This window comes from Vicugna pacos, chromosome 3 (assembly GCF_048564905.1).
Source record: "Vicugna pacos chromosome 3, VicPac4, whole genome shotgun sequence".
Classification (NCBI taxonomy): Eukaryota; Metazoa; Chordata; class Mammalia; order Artiodactyla; family Camelidae; genus Vicugna; species Vicugna pacos.
Window position 1 is genome coordinate 89,871,075 of NC_132989.1, and position 19,683 is coordinate 89,890,757.

Here is a 19,683-nt window from a genome sequence, read left to right on the forward strand (position 1 = left end):
GAGGGAGAGCTAACAGTACAAGGTGAATAAAGTTTAGTTGTTCTACTTGACAGTTAATTTTGAAAACTATGAAACATCCAGCACATATCAGCCTGCCTAGAGCGAGATTTTGAAGTAAAAGGCAGAATAAATTATGACCTAGTGCTCAAGGAGCTTGCAATCTTGAGAGCAAACAATTAGACAAAATGTTACATAATTTCTTAATAATCAAAAGTATTCTTGGCTGCACTAAGAAAAAAAATATAATGTCAAAAATTTGGGAGGGTTATTTGTTTGCCTCACATAAAGAATAATAGCAGATAAACTAAAGTCAATTCAGAGAAGTACAGGAAAGATTATGAGAGGAATTAAAATTATATCATATAAAGAATTGGGCATGTCTCATTTATGGAAGTGAAACTGGATGGACGACTAAGAATTTGTAATAATGATAATAATATAAAAATAAAATAATTGACTCTAATTAAACATTACCTATGTATTAGGCATTCCACTGCACCAAAATTATATAATTATATTTTAGAGATTTTTCTATTTTTATTTCTATTTTTGCAGATGAAGAAATGAGGTTTAACACATCTACTAATTTGCCCAAGGTCACAAAGTTACAGGTTGAGCTTTAAGTTCAAGTCTGTACACTCTAGGGCTTGAGTTACTAACCATGACACTGCCTGATGTGTATCAAATGATGTCAAAGGAAAATGTATGAAAGTATTTTGAAATGTATAGAGTACTATTAAAATTATTATTATTTTTATTATTGCACTCATTAGGGCCAAGCAAAGATGAATGTATAGAAGCCATAAGTAATAATTTATGGACAGATTTTTTTTTTTTTAAGTTAGAAGTCTTTAGTGCAAATGTGAGTTCCTGAACTTGTACCAGTGAAGGTTTTCAAATGTAGCATAGATGACCGTTTGATTGGACTTCGGGGAAGAAACGTGGGCATCAGGTGGGTGTCTACAAATTTTGAAAACATTTTATTTTTCATCAATCACAAGTTTTTGAAAACACAATTTAAATATATTTGTATAGTTATATGTTTTCTATTCTGCAAATAGACTTTTCTTTGGAGAAAGTCATTTTAGTTATCTTGTATCCTTTTTGAAGTTACATACAAATCATTTCAGGGAAAAGATCTCTAAGGAAGATTTGTGGTTCTCCTTTCCCATCATTGGATGCTGTGACAAATATAGTCTTAACACCAAAAATATTTTTTACCATAAATCTCAGAATGAAATTGTATGTATATTACTTTCAACTTTCACTATATTTTTTCAAGAGATTGATTTTGAGTTTCATAGTAGTTAAAGATGGCATCAAATTATCTTCACTAACAAATTCTATTTTACCTTTTGAAATATCTGCTAGTTATATTTTACAATACCAGGCAGTTTAGCATCTAGTTCAACTTTTAAGCTATATATTTCACTTTATTCTCAAATGGTGAGAAATAGTCTATGTAGTGTATAGTATTATGGAAACTTCCATTTTATCTTTCTTATTTCCCATATTTTTGGCCCATTGTAGAGAACATTAGTCCATTAATGACAGGTACAGATGGTATCCATCTGGTATCCATCTTTAACTCTAAAAATAGAAGCATAAGGATGCTCTGAAACATTAGACTTTCAAAATCAGATGTGAGCCAACAGCTCAAGGAAAAAGTTATTTGATCCATTCTGATTTTTGCCATAGTCCTCATCTTATATTACAAATAAGATAGAGGATACATTTTTTTCTGAAATGAGTTGTATCTTTAAATCTACCACCTTGCGCTATTCCAAAGCAGTTACCAAATATCTAAATCATTTGTATCAACCAATTTTCACTTATGGCTTATCTCAAAATTTTCTTGGTAATCACTAACATTTGAGACATCTTCTGAAGTTTTGTTTTTAGCATGTTAGTTCTTTGCATAAGAAAAATTCAAGTATCTCAGAGATGAATGTAACTAAATAAAAAAGGATAGTCACTGCTTCACAAAATCTCATCGTTCATTGGGTCCTAAAAGAGAAAAATGATCATATTTCTCATCAGCATCACCAATAGTCATAGTTATCATTTAAATTCTACTTGGTTTATTTTCCCGAGATAGAATATACCATGACCCAGCCCTTCAGAGACACTATGGAGATATAAAGAAGATTTCAAAAGCATTTTAGGTGTTCCTAGAGGAAGTGTTAGCAAAAATACAACGATATGCCATGCATTTAACAAGAAAAATATTTTTAAAAAAGAGAATAAATTCTTGAAATAAACATTTTCATGGAAAACAATAAGTAAGAAGCAGAGTATCAATAGCAGTAACAACTTTAGTAAGCTTACGGTGATATTTTGAATAACTATCTAAAGGAAAAAATAAGTGATTCTGTTGCTAATGTAACTTTTTTTAAATTATTGGATTTTTATATATACTTTCTTGAGTGTATGTTCTGGCATCTATAATCAATTTTGCTAAATTTAGAGATTTTACTATATGTATATATGTGTGCACTTTACTTCTTCAACTTCAAAAAAGCTAAAAGTTATTTTGTTCACCCAGTATTTCCACATCTCAAAAATACATAAAGGCATAATGTGTTCTAGGCCTAAAATCATGTGTTTGTTACTGTGTATCATAGAAACATATAAGATAAGCCCAAAACATTTGCTAATGAATTAAAAAAAAAAAAAAAACCAGAAACCCTGGATATTGTTTTTAGCTGGGTCTAAATGTCACTTTGGGGAGACAATGATGAGGTTCAACACATACCCTTTATAGATGAAGAAATTAAGCTCCAAAGAGGCCGTGCGACTTGCTCAAAGCCGTAGAGAAGACGTGCAGCACAATCTTTCACCCAAGAACCTTGTGTAACTGTGAAGAGAACAGAAATGTTGCAGTATTCTGATGAAAGACTTAAAAAATATGCATACAAACGTTTCTGCGTTACCTGGTACCCACTGCATCTCTATTGTGCTTAGGATAGTAACTGCCATGCAGCAGCGGGTTAGCAAATATTCACCGAAAATATAAAGAAAAACAACAACAACAAAAAAACCACAGAAACGTTGGGTCCTTTAGTAAACACCAACAAATCTTGAAAACGTCACTACATGTTTGTAGCTAATACTGAAGAACCTGAATTCCCAGGAAAAGCTCTGATTTTAGTCAGTAACATTTTTTTTTTAATTAAGGAGACTTTACAGTGTATTTTTAAAATATTTTCATTTGAAAATGGTTAAAAATTTTAAAGCTTATTCACTTAAATGTGTAAGAAAATTACCTTGGAAGCCCACGACATTGCAACAAAGCCAGAGCAATGAAACACTATGATAAATGTATCAAATAATATAATGAGCAATAATGTAAATAATTATTATTATGACAACCTTTTCAAGTTTTAGATTCAAACACCGAAAATTTCTATTGACCATTGGCATTCTACATAACACAACAGGATTGAAAAACATTGTTTTGCTGTTTTATATTGGCTTTGTTTTTGTTTTTCACTTGTTTATTTTCCAGTGTAATACTGCACTTTATTTTCATTCAGTGACAGGAATGTCTACCTGGATAAGCATCATTTATTAAAAAAAAAATAAGAAGAAGAAAAGAAAGAAAAATCAAAAGCATGAAAGTAAAAAGATGCTTTTTTTTTTTTTAATGTGACCATGAGCACAAAATAAGCTACCAAAAAAAAGGCTTCTGCAGATGATTCCAGAAGTGTTTGAAAGCATGGGTCCTGGAGGAAGGCTGTCTAATTCCATGTCCTGGATCTGACTTTTCCTGGTTGTATGATGCTGGCAAGTGACAAAACCTCTCCAAACTTGACTTTCCTCACCCTTAAAATGGGGTGATTATAATTCCTAACTGTTAAGACAGATGTGAGGGTTAAACAAAATGATTAAAATATTTTAAAGCTTAAACATGTTTAAACAGAGCTTTAAATGATGGCTAATAAATAAAAAGCAGTACATGTTATCTGTGTTATTATTATTACGTAAATCTTCAACCTCAAAGGAAGCATTACTACTAAGATCACTATTTTGAGATAAAAGATTAAAAAAAAAGTCACACAACAGAGGTAGTGATTCTGGACCTTATGCTCACAATCCTTTTACAATTCAGCCTCCCAGAAATTGGAGATAATAGAGGAATCAACCCAGAGCTTGATAAAGCAAAATGAATACTTTATCCCTGATAAGTATTTGACAGATGTAATTGTGGCTATGCTGAGACAACCCCTCTATATTTGGTACTATTTCTTTACCCTGATTATTTATAGGATGCCAATGACATAACTTGAGCACAGATGTAGTGAAAGTGAAGCTGATGGCCTCCATATGTGATGAACCCCCTTTTGACAAGAACCTTTATATGAAGACTGGGCCAGCATCTGCCAGGAATGTCTTAGGAAGGAGACAGGGCAGCATGGCCTGAAAGATCCCTGGCACCTCTAAAATGTTCTGAAAATCTGTTTAACCTGGGCTACATATAATCTCTGACTTTAAAAAAAGGAAACAAATTAGATTAACATCATTAACAACATTGCAAAAGAGTCTCCAGTTTTAAAAGAACCAATTCTTTTAAAAACTATAAACACATTAATTGTAAGCAAACAATACAACTGCTTATAAATTCATCTTATCTATTCCCTAAAGCATTTCTAATCTATGGTTGGTAAGAGTTAGCTAATAGGTCCTACACTGAGAACATAAAAACAAAATAAACAAAAACTAACTGGAGAGCTTTATGAAGACTCCTCAGATGTTTTACAAATCCAGACGCCTGCTCCCTAAATTGAAGAATCAAATCATTTTGATGATGCATCTATTCAACAGACATTTGTCTCTCTTCAAAAAATCACTTAGTGATGTTTGGACTATTTCCACCTGCCGGCCCTGCCCTATGGGAGAGCTGACTATTTCCCCTTAGAGCTGAAAAATGCCAATATTTAAGGTCTATCAGCCTGAAGTGGCTAAGTCCATACCAAGAGAATATACTATCTGTTGGCGCTCTCCCTTCCCTGATCACTGTGCTTAAGGAAAGAAAATGTGTACGTGTGTGTGTTTTCAAAAGTAAAAGAGAATGAACTTTCAAACGATATGCCCTTTAGAAACAAATTTACCCGCTTGAGCTCTGTCCACTGCCTGGGGCCACTGAAAACCAAAACAGGATGTTTTTCTAAAAGGAGTGACTAGCTTACCTTACTTTCTCATTATAAAGAGCAACCACCCACTCACCTGGGTGTTACTGCTTTGCTCCAGAAGAGCAATTAAAATTCACACACTCTTTGCTACCCCAAGATGGCCCAGAAGAGGAATTGCTTAATTCCTTGATGAAACATTAACTGACATGTTTAATGACAACCTACTACGTGCTCTGAACTTTAAACATAGTGACAGATCTAATTATTCAATCTAATGTTTATTGAAAATCTACTAAATAAAGCTGTACAATGCACGGAGCTTAGGGTTAAAAGAGAAATTAAGAATTTAAAATCTATACTCCCTCTCTTAAAGAGATCACAGAATGAATGTTAAGTTAGATATGCATGCATGAAGAGAAAACAAATGCCTGACATTAAATAAGTGGAAAATGATAATTAATGCCACAGAAATTTCATGGGAAAAGAGATCACTTTGAGCAAGAAGGTGAAAGAAAATGTAAGCCAGGTGGATGGATCTTGGTGGACCCTGAAGGATGGTGATTTGCAGAAGAGTGGACAGCACAGAGATGACATTCTAAGAAATGGGATGGAGAAAGATACAGAAGAAAGCACAGAGGCATGTCAAGGATTTTAAAGCTTCATGAAAATAAAATAATGGCTACTATAGGGCTGGGGGCATAAAAATATTACCAAGTGCTAAGTCTTTAGAGGAACTGTAGATCATTATGGAGAACTGCAGATGCATAATGCACAAGCTACTCCAGGCACATACAGTAGCTAGCCAAAATGCAGCAAAACCATTTTTAATAAAGCCAAGCTTTCAAACAAAAAGGAATAAATTCTAGGTATCCAAAATGAAGAGAAATTTCAAATCTGTAGCAAGTTGGTAATGCATCATATTAGAGGCTTGGGAGCTGAGATGGTTAGTAAAATCTTAGATCTAGGCCACAATCATTGTGCAGGACAGGGACTTGGAACATGTCATCTGAATAATGCTAAGAAGCAAAGAGCAGCTGTACCATTAACAGGAACCAGAAACACTGCACCACCTACACAGGAATTTAGCCCAGAACTGAGTATTGCCCTCCCTACAACAGCAAGCAGTAAGCAGAGACAGCGTCACCCAGGAGAAATCAGAGCTCCAAATCTGAGTGACATGCATATGTAGAGCTCAAATTCAGACCATATATATAACACAGGAAAAACAGACTGAGAATAGAACATAAAAACTGGTCCTGAACTACTAAAACCCATCCTGTCTGGGGTAGGAAAGAGTTTGATATAACTAAGTAAGAAGGTAAAGGATGGAATAGAATCCATAAAATAAGAACAGGATATTATTATTTTTTAAGTCAATTCGGAAAAAATATAGAAGTGTCCAGGATTTAAGAAAGACATATTTCCTTATCTAGTAAAGGCACACCAAAGCCAGCAGGGTAATATAAACAAATTCACTCATAGACATATCAAGCGTTATAATTTTCTGGAATCCAGGGAAATACTTTGCCATTATCTCTCTGCTCATTCGCGGTCTTCTCAGCTTCTGCAAATTTTATTAGAAATACACTGGAGCTAATCCTGCACGGAATGCGTTTTAAGTTTTCCTTCATAAACTGTATTCTGGATGATAGTCTCAGTTTGATCTTCAAATTAACTATCTATTTAGATGTACTGAAGCTGACTCTTTAACTGAACTATTTAATATGTTTTTTTACAATTCAATTAATATATATAAATATATTTTTTTCCAATTCAAGACTAGGATTTTAAAAAAATGACATTTTAAGGTATACAGAGACTTTAAAAGCTTACTGGCAAAGACCCTTGCTGAAATAACTAGTAGAGGATGTACTTCAACAAAAGGAAATTGAATCTCCCGAAAAAGGAATAGTAAGAAAAAATAGTGAGCAAAGGAATTAGTCAAATAAAGAGATAAATGAAAGCTGAGTGAGGGCATCACCAGAACCAAGAAGTGCTGTGAGGTACTGTAAATATTTGTTTTTAAATTAAAAAAAAATAAGTATTGAATAAAATAAAATAAAAAATAAGTAAATAACTATTTTTAGGGTTTAAAAGCAAGGTGCAATAACAATAACACAAAAGACAGCAATTTTGGAGGGAAGTTAAAGTACTCAGTTTCCTGTACTTGTTAAGGGAAGGACAGAAATATTGATCACTTTTAGATTTTTTGGAAGAGCAATAAAGTTGTATGTATTTAGAGATTTTAAATACTGAGCGAAGGCCATTAAAATGAATGTAATGGCATGTATAACTTTGAAACCAGAAGAATAAACAAATGAAATAAAGAAAACTCCATTTATTTAATACTCAGAGAAAGAGAAATAAGTCAAAAAATAGATAAAAATAAAATGATCAAAACAAGTGTAAATAGATCAGTATTCTTAAAAAAAATAGAAAATGGATCAGTGTATGGATAAGGAGGAGCATTTGAGGAAGATTTCCCTGGAAAAGTCGTCCTGTGATTCCTAATTCCTCCACCCTAAGGGTGGGGGCGGGGGAGCGGGAAGAGGTGGTGGAGGTGAAATGGTGAATGTTTGCTCCCTTAGAGGGATTTGGCTTCCACAGGACAACAAGAGTGTTTCTTTTCCCATGGGCTGAGGCGTGACTCCTGCTTGAGACATTGTCAGGATGCAATTAAGGCTAACTAACAGGTGGTGGTGGAGGAGGCAGGAGTGTGCCTGCCGCTGCCTCAGGATCGGACCGCCCTTGCAGGGTTTGTATAGGTCTAGGTTTTACTTCTCTTGGACCAGATGTGGACCATATGGACAGAGAGCAGGACTAGGGCCATTTTAAATTCTACCCCAGAAAACTGCCTTGAGAGGGGAAGAATGAGGAGGACCAGTAGAATGAGCTATGTGGTGCAGACCACCTGCAAAGAGGAGGCTGTAGGAGGACCCCTAAACCTAAGGAAAGGAATGTATTGCCTTATGCTTGAGAGATACAGGTGAGAGATCCAGAATCTCAGATCCAAGATACAAGAGCATCAGCTTTAAACATCTGCCAGAGGCAGAGAGCACAAAGCTGCCCAACCAAGAAAGAATTGCCCTATCTCATTCTTCCTTCCTTCCTCACTGACAGTCCTCATTCAATGCTGGCTGACCAAGCAAGCAGCTATCAAACAGAAAGTAGGTATCTTTTAACCAAAAGAAAATGTGCTAATTAGTATAAATACTGAGGAAAAATAAACTTTTATGTAAAAAGCATTAGTGCACATTAAAGGATATAACATGATGATAAATGGAACAAACCACTCGAAGACAAACTCATCATGTAATTGTATGCACTTAATAATGTGATACTGAAATACATCAAATAAATAATACATCAAATCAAAGTAATAGCATTGCAAGGACAAATTGAAAAATAAAGAATCTTACTAAATATTTCTTTACAAGTTATAAATCAAAAAGCAAAAAATAAGTACAAAGAAGAATAACATACTCATCTACCAATCCAACAGTTATATGTGGGAATTTCGTTTTGTAAAAAATAAAGAATACACCTTCTTTCCAAGAACTGGAATATTTACTTAAATTGATCAAAAAAATGATTAAAGGAAAACAGGATAAGAGCAAATAAATATTACAAAGGAAGAAGAGAATGTAATTTTAAAATACATGAGGCCATAATTTTAAAATACAAGGAAATTCTATAAGCAACTTGATGCCAGTAATTTTGAATTCTTAGATGAAAAAATAGGAGAACTTACTCATTTTTGAGACTAGGGAAAAAAACCCAGTATTCAAAGCAGAACTAAATGTCAACTTTCCTTACATGCAAAAATCCTAAATAAAATATTATCAAATTAAATTCAGAAATGTCAGCGAAAGAAATCATGACCAAGTCGGTTTTCCAAATAATGCAAGGATTAGGGCAGGCCACTCCGAGATGGGCCATCTGGCAGGCAGATTATTTCAAGCTGAAAACAAGTAAGACCCAAAAGCCTCAGGAAGAACCTTTGAACTTTCCCCTAAATGCCTAAAAAAAATTTAAGATAGAAGGCCTATTCCAGGAAGGAGCTATTACCATAGATAACTACGGTGAAGTATGAACTAGGTGAGGCAGATAGGGAGGAACCTCGCAGGGTCCATTTGATCAAAGTCCTCTTTTTGTCCCATTGTCTCTAGATGGCCCAGCAAACATTTGTTTAATAAACATTCATTCTTTTTATCTTCCTGTAAATTATTTTACTTCCTTCTAAGTTCCATACCCCTACCTCCTTCTCCTTAGTCCAAAATGACATGTGTAACGTCATCTTGCCATACTAATCTTTGGAATTCTTCAAGCTTATGTGAATTCCCCGTACCTATGTGATAAATTTGATATTCTCAAGTTAGTCTGCTTTCTGTCATTTTAATTATTTGACCAGCCAAAAGAACGAAGAGAAGGGGGAGAATATTCCCCACCATGCACAACTGTAAATTAGAAAATCGATTACTCTGAGATAGTTTGTGAATGGATTAAGATGGAAAAATTCTATGGCTTTGTCAATGTTTGCTATATAGCATTCAATACAACTACTCATTTGTGAGTAAAAAAACAGTCTTAATCATCTAGGAACAGAAACACTTAGAGTAAACATTGCATTTAATGGTGAAACTTTAGAACCGTTCCCAATAAAGTCAGGAAGGATTCTTTGAGGTACTAATGAGGCCAAAAAAAAAAGTTAAGAAAACTGGCCTTAACGATGAAATAAAGGGGCATTTCCTTTTCTCAATAGCTCTGTGAATGGGCAGCCCACACAATCCACACACAGGCTTTCTATTGATGGCAATGGGATTAGTGTGAGGTTTAAATACAAAACAAGCAATTAAGATCCCCCCTTTGTTTAAAAGAGTTCCTATGCAAGATGTTAAAGAGGGGCGTGAGCTCTGTCCAGTCTGTCGGAGAGACAAGCCCTCACGTTTAAAACCTTATGAACTCTCTGGGTGATCAAATTTGGTGCACTAATAAGTCAGGCTGGGCAACGTAAGTCCTAAACATGAACGTTTTTCAATTTTAAAAGCTTTCTTATGGTCATTAAACATTTCAGACAAATACTCATTATGAACTAATTGGTAGCAAATGTTCATTTGAAAACTTAAGCTGGCTTTGAGTTATAGTGGTTTGGTTTTGAGACTTAAAAACCAAAATAATGAGAAAAAATTGCGTGAGCATCTTTGCATGCTTAAAAACTTCAATAGGCAAAACCTATTGTTTTTTTAGATACCAACTCTGAATAAAGTCAGCCTTCTAATCCCAGAGTTAGGGAGGTTTCTCTAAATTCCTCATATCCTGAAGGAAATTTCTTCTGATGTCTCCTCCCTTTTCCCATTGTCACTCTAGATCTGTTGAGACATGTTCGTGAAATTCTCCTTAAGTTTTGAAATCTTGAGGATTAGAAACAGGCATTTTCTACAGAGATGCCTGCCCATTCTTAGGATTCCTTTACCATCTCCTGTTGTTCTACAGAAACAAAATTTCTGCAGCATCATGGTAAGGACTAATCTAAGCATCTCAGTAATTTTCTTCTCATCTAGTGATACCAGATTCTTCAGGCTGCGTGATTTTTTTTTCTTTCATTGACTCTACATTTGTTCTTGCATAATACTGTTCTCACTTTTTATCAGATGGCAGGGAGAAGAGGACAAGATACCAGGGGCAAATCTGTTTGATCACAAACACAGTTTTTTACACACACACACACACAATGTCTGACCTGCCATTTCTTTTCTCTGAGCCTTCTCCCTGCTACTCTGTTCTTATCACCTCCTTTAAATCTTGGCTTAAAACACATCTTCAGAGGCCATCTTTTATTTGCTTTACTTAATCTGATAAGTATGCTATATTCCTCAATTTAAAATCTAATTTTTGGATTTTGATTTTGAAATCATTGTCATAAACACTGGTTGAATAAACACATTTTATTTTTGTATATTCTATAACACTTCCAGCTTGATGCATGACTTATGCCTTCTTTCTTTCCCTCTTTTTTTTCCTTTTTTTATTTCTCTCTTTTCTTACTCTCATTTTTTCTTTCTTCCTCCCTCCCTTCCTTCTTTCTTTCCTTTCTTTCTCTCTTTCTTTTTATGTCCCTCCTATTTTCCTTCCTTTCTATACCATCCTATTTTATTTCTAGAACTGTAAGTTCTTTAGAAATATTTGCCTAACTATAAATCCAATTTTTATTTGGGAGATATTATAAAACTGATTAGAATACACAAGAAAGTTGATCATAAATTATTCAGAGGCAATATAGGAAAAAGGAAAGATCCTCTAACTGATCTGCTTCAGTTTAGTTTCCTTAAACTGTTTCCGCAAAAAGTTTATTAGCATAATACTAAATCCCACTATAACTTCTCTATCTCACTTATTTTACAAATAAATATTTCATCTATTCCTTTAACAAGTCTACTTTGAAGAGTAATTGCTTTCACTGCGACCACAAAAAGTCATAAACGTTTATGCTGAAAAGTTACAGAACATTAAGTAATAATCGGCATATATAAACTATCTGATTTTCTTCTTGTAATTATCTTTCCATGGTTTAATTTAACTGTTACTGTGTTGATCAATTATTCTTTTTTATCTTCATCTGGGATATTTTTCCTTTCCTCTTTGTTAGGCTAACTAGTTTGCCATCAACAAATTCTTTCCCCTTGCTATTCTTGTTGTTAATATACTTGAATTATCTGATCCCAATTACCCCCATAGGAACACCCTTATAACACCTTTCTGTATTCAGAATTCACTATCCATTCTCACTTTTCATTCTATTTCATATCAACTACAAAATTCGTAATTTGACATCTGTTTTTTGCCCCCATGTACCAACTACCATTCAAATGTCTCTTCAAAGCAAATTAATTTAAAGCACACTTTCAATAACACAATAAATTCTGTTCATAAACGGGGCATGATGTACAAAAATTAAAATAACTTACAACACTGGAATTACATAGCATGGCAAAGTTCTCAGTTTACAGAACCATATAAAACCAAAACTGATTGGGAGATCAGCAAAGTTCTGTATCTCCTGATCTTTATTCCTGAACATTTATACATATTCTTATTGAGTGAAATGTCAGGCAGAATTGCCCACACTGTTTAAATAATAGAAATAATTGTGGTTACTGTTATTGATAATAATGAGAGCATATAACTGAGTTCAAGTAGGTTAAAGGCACATGTTGTGTATCTTGATCATACTCCACTGAAATTGCCCATGCTGAAATCACTAATGGATTTTTTTCAGTTACTGGAACTCTGCTGTAGTTAACACCACTGGCCACTTTCTCCTTCTATTAATACTATGGTTCCTTGGTTTCTAGGATACCATTCCTTTCTGATTCTTCTGCTACTCCTGGGATACTTATACTGAGTCATGGTGGGTTTCTCCTTCTGAAACCAATTCTTAAATATTACTGTTTCTTGGATTCTTTTCTCTGTTACTTCTCTTACCTCCTCACAGTGTCAGCTACCATCTTGATTATCCTGATTTCCAAACGTAGAATCTCTAACCTGAGCTTTTGACTTGGATGTCTTACTGTCCACTTAACATAGCCACCTGGATATCTCAAAGGTACCTTAAAACGAGGCTCATGATCTTTGCTCAAACCTTCTTCTACAACATTCCTTCATCTTTTAATAATTCTACAGTTTGTTCCATGTCTAAATCCAGAAAACTCAGTCATCTCGGCTTCCTTTTATGCCACCAAACCCTATATAAAATTAATCTCTACATTCTGTCAATACCACCTCTTGAATATTTCTAAACTCTGTTCCCCTTTCTTTGGCTACTGTCTTAGTTCAAACCAACATTGTCTCTTTCTTGGATTATGACAAGAGATTCCTCACTGGTCTCCCTGATGCCAGGGAGCTGCAATAATGCCAGCTGCAATAATGCCACCAGGATAATCTTTTGAAAATACTTAATATAATATTATTATAGTTTAAATTGTGTCTCCTCCAAATCATATACTGACGTGCTAACTCCCAGTACTTCAGATTGTGAATTTATCTGGAAATATGGTCATTGCAGATGTAATCAGTTAAGATGAGGTTACAATGGAGTTGGACGGGCCTCTATCTATTATGACTGGTGTTTTTATAAAACAGGGACATTTGGACCAGACATATGTTCATGGGGAGAACACTATGTGAGCATGAAGGCAGAGGTCGGAATGACACATCTACAGTCAAGGAATGCCAAAAATTATGAGCAAACCACCAGAAACTAGGGGAAGGCATGGAACAGATTCTTCTTCTCAGCTCTCAGAAGAAACCAATCCTGCCAACACCATAAGCTCAGATTTATAGCCCCCAGAACTGTGAGACAATAAATTTCTGTTGTTTAATCCACCACTCAGTTTGTGGCAATCTTTTAGGGCAGCACTGAAAAACTGATACAATAATCCTACATTATTTCTATGCTCTAGATTTTTAAACTGTCCAGTGTTACCCATTGTCTATGGTATCAAATGCAAACGGTGTAACATGTAAGACCTAACATGATTTTGGCTATTTTTACCCCTTTACTTTTGTTTCTCATCACTTTTCTGTTTACTACACTTCATTTCTCTCAATGTGACAGGCTCTAAAGTACTTTTGTATTTGATAGCCTTCTGCCTGATGCTTTCCACCATCATTCCCTGGGTAATTTCAACCTATCTATTAAAACACATGTATGGCAACTCATTCTCTGTTAATTACTTCAAGGCAGTTAGATTTCTATCCTCTCTGTTCCATTGGATTCCCTCCCCCTCCTCTTCTGTGGTGCTTACCAGGGTGCTTTTCAGTCTTCATTGACTCTCCCTATTCCCCTACTCATCCCCTACACAGTGAATTCTTTAAGAGAAGAGATTTTGAATGATTTTGAAGACATTTTGACAGATTCACCTGGCACAGTAGAAACTAGACAAATATTTTGAACAGATTAATGAGTCCAAGTATTCCTTAACCCTCTCTCTACACATTCAGAGACATTCTCTTTCTCACCAGGGTGCCTAGGTATTTAATGCATCCATATTTAGCTATTCCACTTTATAGTTAAAAGGCTGAAATTTTTGTTATTTTGTTTTAATTAATGATTTTTTAAGCTGATAATTATTTACAAGCAAGAGAAAGAACATGTTATGAACATATCTTTAAAGTCCTGTTGACCAGGATTCATAAAATTTTTAACATTCATTTGCAGAAAATCATTAGGCAAGGGAATAAAAGTAAAAATGGTTTTACCCTATCAAATGTTTTTCCAACTCAGACCTTTGGTTTAGAGACTAATTCCAAACTGTACCTCACAGCAGTGGGCAATACTTGAAGTTTAAAATGAATTTCAATAACCACACAATGTTCTTGGCTAGAGGTGCAATGCTGTAGAAGCAATACTGTCAAATGGATGGAGAAAGGAAGACAAACTGCCTAATACAACATTGCACTTAATATTTGTTTAGCAAATATTTGCTTTAGCAAATAGAAGTGTGACAGTTAATAGACACAGTTCTGGACATAGGTGATATATTTTCTTAGAAAGAAATTTAATATAATCATAATCTCACTTACCAAATGTTTCTGCATTGAATATCTCTACTGCTGGTATCAGATTTTAACATTACACTCTGTGCAGTCAGGATCATAGAATGTCAAGCTGAAAAGAAGAACACAGGTTTTCTAATTAAAATCCTCAATTTTATATTAGATTGCTAGGACCCAGATAGGTTAAACAACTTGCTCAAGTTTATGTAGCTATTTAGTAGGTGGAGAAAGATTAGAATCCAGATTTCTGACTACTTGTGAAATGTTCTTTCTATTCTACTATATTGTCTCTATTGAAAGGAAAATCCATTAACAACAAAAGTTAAGAAAAAAATATACTCTACTCTTCTATCACATGAAGAACACCAGTGTGTCATAAACTATTTCACATAAGAATGTAAGTCTACATCATACATTTCACTAATCTAAAATTATATTAGCTGTAACAGTGAACATGGATTTGTGAAATATGATTTGGTTGGTCCTTGTCTCTTTAAAAAATTATGTAAGATAGTTTGAACTATGATATTTTCTTCTCAATTAACATCCACATGGAAAGTAAATGCCTCAAGATCATGTCACTGACTATCCCTTTATAAAGCAATCATTGTGGAATATAAATATGTGAAGGCATCATGAAAATTTTATGTATTTCGAGAACTCAAAGATCTGCATTGATGTGAGACCTAAAGGTTGCTGCCCTTTTCTGTTTCTCTATTGCATGTAATTTCAAAAAGGAATTTGCTTATTCTCAATATTTTGTTGAGGACAAGAACATTTGTATACCCTGAATCTGGAGAGGTGTACCTCACACATAGTAGATAATCAATAAATATTTGTGTGCTTGAAAAAGTTAATACTGAGGAAAATAAACCAGATCCTTTTTAGACGAGGTCAAGGAATAACTTATAAACACACTATTAAATAAAATTACTAAAGAGACAATTACTATAGAGACCTCTCTGCCAAAGGTTCTACACTTTGACTCCCTAGAGTAATAATGCATAACAATTATTATATTTGGAAAATCAGTTCTAAGAAAGATGTGTCACTATTTTGCTTACTATAAGGCTTCACACTATGGCCTGCCAACTAATTCGCCTCTCAAAGCTGAGTTTTCCTTTTGTTATTTGATTAATATAATTCTGATAGAAAATACCTTTTAAGAAATAAATGTTCAAAATAGTAGTATAGTTGGGGTTAGGATTCCTGGATTCTGGCCCCAACTCTGTTACCAACAAACCACATAACTATAACAAGCTTATTGAACAATCTAAACCCTGTGGGGTACAATCAATACAATTTTTTCCAACATCTAGCCTAATCCACATTGATTAATGATATTTTGGTGAGACCTCTAGATTTTTATGTGATACAAAGAGTCTCATTTTGGTCATTAAGGCTCATTTTTTCTGCTGCAAAATTTAGTGCAGTCCACTTTAAATGTCAATTCTCATTTTGTATCCAAATGAGTATCTGTCTATCTGCCTTCTAAGTTTAAATGTGAACCATACTGCAGAGGAGAAAAGTAAGAGACGGTCCTTTGCTCTTTTACTCTTTCTAGATCTTGCATTACATTTTTCTGACTCACTCCTCTGACTCTAATTTAATTTTTACTTTTCCCCTGGGGCACTGGAGATTGAATCCAGGACCTCATGCATGCCAAGCATGGGCTCTACCCCTGAGCTCTAGCCCCGACCCCGCTTCCCTGCCTCTAGATATCCAACATTTCACTGGTATTCTGGGGAAGAAATAGAATGTGGGAGGAAAAGGAACAAAAGTCTTATATATTTACCTTATTGACAAGTAGCCATAGTTGGCCCCAATGGGCAGGGACTCAAATTCACACTCTTAGGGGATATCCTTATGTGTCTTCGGAGGCCTGCATAGAAAACATTCATCCTATTCTCCCACTGATGTCCTTTCTGGATGACCATATGTCATAGTTTGCAAGGGAGAGCAGTGGCATAGTCTCAAGTCTTAGTGGCTTATAGTAACAATAGCTTATATTTAACATGTCTTCTGCTTGTTAGCTTAATCATTTCTCCCAGCTTCTTCGTTCAGGGACTCATAAGGAAGAAGCGGCCCTTATCTGGGACTTGCTGCTGCCATTACAGAAGAAACAAAAGACAACTCTAAAAGTTTTACTTAAGCAGTATTACAAGCCACTTCTGCTCACACTCCTTTAGCAAAGTGAGTCAATGGGGAAGCCTAGAGTCTATAGGGCAAAAAGCATGATCCTTTCATAGGTAGCAAAAGAAATATTCTATGCAAATAAAACCACCTTCCACCAGGACCCTGTACACCCTGACCTCTTCCATCTTTAGCTCCAGGAAATACACTTCCATAGCCTTTGGTTATTGACCAGGGCAACTTCGCTCTGTCATGTCATGCTCTTGTGGGAAGTATTTTCAAGATGGCTCCAACATGGCTACCTTTCACTACACCTACTTAACCCCTGGTATCTGTTCACAGCATCACCTTGGCACTTGGAATCTGCTCATGATATCTATTTGGTCCTAGAGTCATACATTATTTTCATGCCAAATAATGAGAAGGCATGCAGTTTTTCTGTTACCATCTCTTCTCACCTTAATGTTGGGAGCTGCTTTAACCTGATCTGCACAGCTAAAAGTATCCAGGAATAAGCAGGAACTAGAATATATATTTTGTCTGCCCTTGAACTCAGGATTTCAGTTTCTCCAAAGCACTTTCCTATCATAATTGATTCTGGTGCACCAAGAGTTAGGCCTAAAAGTGTCTGATGCCAGTGTTCCCTTGTTGAAGAAACTCTTGGTTTACTATTAGGGATTCTCTTGAATCCTTTGTTGAGTGAGTAGGAGAGCAGCCACTGTTCTTTCCTTAAAGAAGAAAGAAGATGAAATGCTACCAGACTTCCCACTAGGCTGAAAACTTATGAAATTCATAAACCCATTCTTTATTAAGTTCTAGTCTTCTGTTTATTTAGCCTAAGAGTCATCTTAAGGATGAGAGTTGAAGGACCCAGTTGGTCACCTCTTCTTTAGCCCTGGAGGTGGTATCTGGTATCTCCTTGAAACTCTTTGGAATATGGAGATTCTTATTGCTTCTAGCTTTAGGATTTTAGCTAAAAACCAGACACACATGCATCCTCCTTCAATATCCTTTTTATGTAATCATGAACAGGTAAATTAACCTGTACAGGACTTAGTTTTCTGAAGTGGGAAAGAGCACTGAACTGTAGAGCAATCTAAGTAGTGTCAAAATCAGTAAGAAAAGTGGGGACATATTTTGAGGAGGAGATAAGACACTTTGATCCTGGACTTGTTTGCATTCTAGTAACTAAGGGTAGAATTCTTTTGTAAAGCAGTAAACACATTTTTTGAACCACTGAACTTTTGCCTTCATTTTAGAATGGCATCCTTTGACTAAATGAAACATGCCTCCAACTGTACCAATCAAATATGTAGGTCCCTATTTGGCCAATTTAAAAGCAGTTCCAATTTTGTGAAAATCATAATGCTTATACTTCAGAATTTTCCATTGTCAATTATGCCATTCACATTATAAGAAATTGACTTCATTTAAAATGAAGAAAAGATTTTAAATTAAGTCACAAAAGATTTAGAGAACTTTAAATTCAGTTCGGTTCTTTGAAACTACAACTGATAAAAAAATTTATTTTGCCAACTTCAGTTTGTGTTACATTTTTAGTTTTTTTTAAATATAGGTATTTTGTAATTTCCATTGCCTTTCTTATTAAAAAAAAAAAAGCTTTCTGATGGGGATTTTGGATGTAAAGCTTCCTGAATTAAATGTATCCTGCAGAGGTTGGTTTGTGCATCATGCTTACCCTTTGTGACTGACACAAGGTACATCAGATATGATGCACACTCCAGAGCTCTCGTCTATCATCAGGTTGTACACATCGCATATAACTCAAAGGAAGTCATACTGGGCTTATATCTGGAGGGAACTCAAATTCGAAAAGATACGTGCACCTCAGTGTACATAGCAGCACTACATACAATAGCCAAGACATGGAAACAACCTAAATGCCCATCGACAGATGACTGGATAAAGCTGTGCTACACACACACACACACACACACACACACACACACACACACACACACACTGGAATACTACTCAGCCATAAAAAAGAATAAAATAATGCTATTTGCAGCAACATGGATGGACCCAGAAATTGTCATTCTAAATGAAGTAAGCCAGAAAGAGAAAAATACTATATGATATCACTCATATATGTAATCTAAAAAAAGAAAGAAAGAAAAAGACACTAATGAATTTATCTACAAAACAGAAACAGACTCACACACAGTTAACAAACTTATGGTTATCCAGGGAGGAGAGGGGATAGGAAGGGATAAATGGTGAGTTCAAGATTTGCAAATACTAACTACTATATATAAAATAGACAAAAAACAGATTTCTTCTGTATAGCACAGGAAACTATATTTAATATCTTGTAGTAACCTATAATGAAAAAGAACATGAAAACGAATATATATGTATATATATGTATGACTGAAATATTATGCCATACACCAGAAATTGACACACTGTAACTGAGTATACTTCAGTTAAAAAAAAAGGAATTCATAGCTTACATGTTATGAGGCCATATAAAGGAAAAATCAACTTTCCACTAGAAGTGTACCCAAAAATTTTCAGTTTATTTAATGCATTAGCATTTCAGGTTTTGGAAGGAATTATTTTCCCCTTTTGAAACAAAATATTACAGTAAAACTGGTCTCCCAGTAAATTACACATTTGTTGATTTTGACATGCCCCCATGGCACCTTCTATATCAGGTGAAATAATCTTTAAAGTATCTATAGGACCTCAATTGGGAATATGAAATTTTCTACCACTTGGTAGTTTAAGTGGTTTATAAACAGCCACCAAACACTAAAAAGTAATATTTAAGAGCTGAAGGGAATTTTTGGAGTCAACTAAGAGCCCATGCAGCAGGTACCAGCAAGCTAGGAGAAAT

At 34.8% G+C, this 19,683-nt stretch overlaps 2 long non-coding RNA genes across 2 annotated transcripts in view; one reads left to right on the plus strand and one right to left on the minus strand.

Moving 5' to 3' along the window:
• The window catches only part of LOC140689786 (uncharacterized), a 107,628-nt gene extending 104,777 nt beyond the window's left edge, over nt 1–2,851 (minus strand). Inside the window, exon 1 of the long non-coding RNA XR_012064896.1 lies at nt 2,756–2,851. This is a non-coding gene — a long non-coding RNA (uncharacterized lncRNA). The remainder of the gene's footprint in view (nt 1–2,755) is intronic.
• Nucleotides 2,852–12,505: 9,654 nt separating this feature from the next.
• LOC140689784 (uncharacterized) lies at nt 12,506–13,514 on the plus strand. The gene is made up of 2 exons (XR_012064893.1): nt 12,506–12,540; nt 13,272–13,514. It is a non-coding gene; the product is annotated as an uncharacterized lncRNA (long non-coding RNA).
• Nucleotides 13,515–19,683: the final 6,169 nt, after the last annotated feature.